This window comes from Cibotium barometz, chromosome 2 (genome assembly GCF_041138505.1).
Source record: "Cibotium barometz isolate CiBa-2024 chromosome 2, ASM4113850v1, whole genome shotgun sequence".
In the NCBI taxonomy this organism is placed as follows: Eukaryota; Viridiplantae; Streptophyta; class Polypodiopsida; order Cyatheales; family Cibotiaceae; genus Cibotium; species Cibotium barometz.
In genome coordinates this window covers 61,723,808-61,727,925 of record NC_141047.1, presented here as the reverse complement: position 1 = coordinate 61,727,925, position 4,118 = coordinate 61,723,808, and positions in this window count along the sequence as shown.

Here is a 4,118-nt window from a genome sequence, read left to right as displayed (position 1 = left end):
TTGGAAAAAGGGTGGGAGGAGGAGAAAAGTGCGTGTCTTTTTTTGTTGTTGTTGTTTTCTTTTTTTTTAATATAAATATATAAATATACATATATATATATATATTTATTTTCTCTCTTTTTTAAAAAAAATTATTTTTTTAAAAAAATATTTTTGGGAGGTGGGGAGAATATTAACAAGAGAGGGGGGAAAGAATATTAAATTAAAATTTTATATCTATATTAAAATTAAAGTAATAATATTAAAAAAAATAAAAATAATAAAATAATAATAAAATAAATACTAATAATAAATAAATAGATAAATAAATAATGGAGACAGGAGGACCTGGGGAGAAAGGTCGGGGGCCGGAGACGGAGGGAGGGAGAGGGAGAGAGAGAAAAGAAGAAGAAAAAGAAAAAGAAGAAGAAAAAGGAGAAGTGGGGGGCGATCGTGGGCGAGGAACCGGGGGAGGGGGAAGATCGGGCGGGGAGGGAGAGAGAGAGAGAGAGAAGTATATGGGGGGGTCATGGGCGGGGGGAAGCGGGCGGTCACGGGTGGGGGACGGGCCCAGGGAGAGAGAGAGAGCGCGGGTGGAGGAGCGGGGGGCGATCGTGGGCAAGGAACCGGGGGAGGGGGAAAATCGGGGGACAAGGAGCGAGAGAGAGAGAGTCTCTCTCTCTCTCCGTGGGTTGTGGGGGCGGTCATGGGCGGGGGGGAGCGGGGGGGAGCGGGGCTGTCACGGGTGGGGGACGAACGAGGGAGAGAGAGAGAGCGCGGGTGGAGGGGCGGGGGGCGATCGTGGGCGAGGAACCGGGGGAGGGGGAAAATCGGGGGACAAGGAGCGAGGGAGAGAGAGAGAGTGCGGGTGGAGGGGCGGGGGGCGATCGTGGGCGAGGAACCGGGGGAGGGGGAAAATCAGGGGACAAGGAGCGAGAGAGAAAGAGTCTCTCCCTCTCTCCATGGTTGGGGGGGCGGTCATGGGCGGGGGGGAAGCGGGGCGGTCACGGGTGGGGGACGGACGAGGGAGAGAGAGAGAGCGTAGGTGGAGGGGCGGGGGGCGATCGTGGGCGAGGAACCGAGGGAGTGGGAAAATCGGGGACAAGGAGCGAGGGGGAGAGAGAGAGAGAGAGAGAGCGCGGGTGGAGGGGCGGGGGGCGATCGTGGGCGAGGAACCGGGGGAGGGGGAAAATTGGGGACAAGGAGCGAGAGAGAGAGAGTCTCTCTCTCTCTCTCCGTGGGTTGGGGGGGCGGTCATGGGCGGGGGGGGAAGCGGGCGGTCACGGGTGGGGGACGGATGAGTGAGAGAGAGGAGAGCGTGGGTGGAGGGGCGGGGGGCGATCGTGGGCGAGGAACCGGGGGAGGGGGAAAATCGGGGGACAAGGAGTGAGAGAGATAGAGTCTCTCTCTCTCTCCGTGGGTTGGGGGGGCGGTCATGGGCGGGGGGGAGAAAGAGAGAGCGTCTGTGGAGGGGGGAAAAGCGGGAGCTCGGAGAGGGGGAAATGCCACGGGGGTCGTGTGCGGGGGGAGAGAGAGAGAGAGAGAGAGAGAGAGAGAGAGAGAGAGTCTCTCTCTCTCTCCTCTTGCGCGTGAGTCGGGGGGCAGTCATGGACGGGCGATCGGAGAGGGGGAAGAGAAAGGAAAGAAGAAAGAGAAAGAGAGCAAGAGCCAGGGCGTCCGATGCTAGGCGCTCAGCGCTTGGTGCCTGGCGCTCTAGAGAGAGAGTGTGTGTAAGGGGCTAGAGAGAGAAAATTCTAGAGAGAGAAAGTAGAGAGAGAAAATTTTGGAGAGAAATTAGAGAGAGAAGAGCCTGCAGGAAGTTAGAGAGAGAAAATTCTAGAGAGAAAAATTTCTAGAGAGAGAAAGTAGAGAGAAAATTTTTAGAGAGAAAAATTAGAGAGAGAAGGACTTGCATTGGAGAAAACAAATAAGAGAGATGGTGGATATGAGGGGCGAGCGGACACGGCGGCGGCAATGCTTGTGGACGGCGTGCGTATGGGCGGTGGCGAGACGGACGAACATCACTAACTATAAAGATAAAGGAAAGAGAGAGCACGTGCATTCCCACGTGAGGATAGGGCGCGGGGCAAGCGTCGGGGTGTGGAGAATCACTGCGGGCGGGCAGCGTAGTGTCCCGGACGCGTTTCGAGAGCTACGGACGGGCGCCCGGGGTGGGTTTTTCGTCCTTCCGGTGGGGCCAAAAATTTTTAAAATATCGTCCATGAGCTTATTTAAAAGAAGAGAGATTAACTAGAAGAAAAAATCAAAAAAATTGTACTTGGGTCCCGGGATGCGGGCGGGCGCCCAAACCGGGCGACCACCAGTGTGAAACGGGCAAGTTGGGTATCGACTCGTCCGTCTCGACGAGAGGATTCCCAATATACCCCTGAATTTTTAAAATAAAATTATGTATGTACGAAAAACGAAGTTTTTTGTCGCTTTCGGATAGGGGAAAAGCGTCAAACTACCTAGTTTCGAGCGCGCGTAACTCTCGCATACGGGGTCGGATGGCCGAGCTGATTCATAGGCGTGTTCCCCTCATATTCTACTCCCATCCTACGAATCCTTACCCCATATGGATTGCCGGATCACTCGTTACCAAGCGGTCTACTCGGGTGCCAACAAAGGTGTCCTGGAAGCTAAAACTAGACGTCCCGGACCCCGATCGAACCCGAATCAAACCGGAATGGGGTGGGATGGTCCAGCCACTTCTACCTACCCAAATGGATGTACCTATGAAGTTTCGTCTCAATCGGATTCGATTTGGGCACGTACAAGAGGATTTCAGCCGCTTTCGGGTAGGCGAAAAGCGTCAAACTGCCTAGTTTCGAACGCGCGTAACTCCCGCATACGGGGTCGGATGGCCGAGCTGATTTATAGGCATGTTCCCCTCATATTCTACTCCCATCCTACCAAGCCTTACCCCATATGAGTTGCCGGATCACTCGTTACCAAGCAGTCCACTTGGGCACCGACAAAGGTGTCCTGGAAGCCAAAAATAGACGTCCCGGACCCCGATCGGACCCGAATCGAACCGGAATGGGATGAGATGGTCCAACCCACTTCTACCTACTCTAATGGATGTACCTATGAAGTTTCGTCTCAATCGGATCCGATTTGAGCACTTACAAGCAGATTTACTTTCGCTTTTTTGCAAAACTGTCAGAATCGGCTACCTACTTGCGTAGCCGGAATGCTCCCGCTTGCTCCGAGCTTCAAATCGGACCTCGATCGTCACCACACGTAGCCTACAACTAGGGCTACGCACCCCAATCGTCGGTACATGAACGGTAACTTTCGTTTGAGCGTGAGAGTAGATTTAGTCTTACTTTTTTTGAAAAACGTCAGAGCCGGCCATCTACTTGCGTAGATGAGGCATTCACGCTTACTCCGGTCATCCAAGTATGCTTAAATCATTACCACACATCGCCTAGGACTAGGGCTATGTACGCTAATCGTTGGAATGTGATTGGTGACTCCCGTCTGCCAAAGAAAGTGAAATGACGCTAACTTTTATGTAAAAAAAACCAGTCCTGAACAATTCCCTCGAGTAATTTGGGCGGCATCTGGCTCCCAATAATGATGTTGTATGGCATGTAGGTATTCAATTTTAATCTACACATTCTAATGAGACTTCCCTATCAAACGGAAGCGCGTTTGGACGCTCCGATTGACAGTTATGGCCCGTTTTAGGTCGTAGCTTCCAAAAAGCATGCCTAAAAATTCAGATTTGACCCCTATACTTACACATGCCGTAACTTCTTCGTCGTAGGTCCAATCCATGCAAGTGGATACTCTAGAATGATCTATTCAATGTGCTCTAAAAGCTTATCACATCAGTTCCTGCACCGCATTAACCATATGCTTGTGGCGAGGTGACGAAAATCTTACATCAAGAGGAAAAAAACCAGAATTTTGTCTCTTTCTTGAACATACAGTGTTATGTACAATCTATCTCACTAAGATATTAACAGAACCGAGGAACCATATGGTATATACACATCATAAGCTTCTTTCCAACATCAACAACACTTCCCTATACACAACCATCGACCACACACAGCATCCATCGTTATGTACACTTTTCCTTGAACACATGTATGCATAAATCAGAAACCCTCTTCCAGCAAGAATGCATA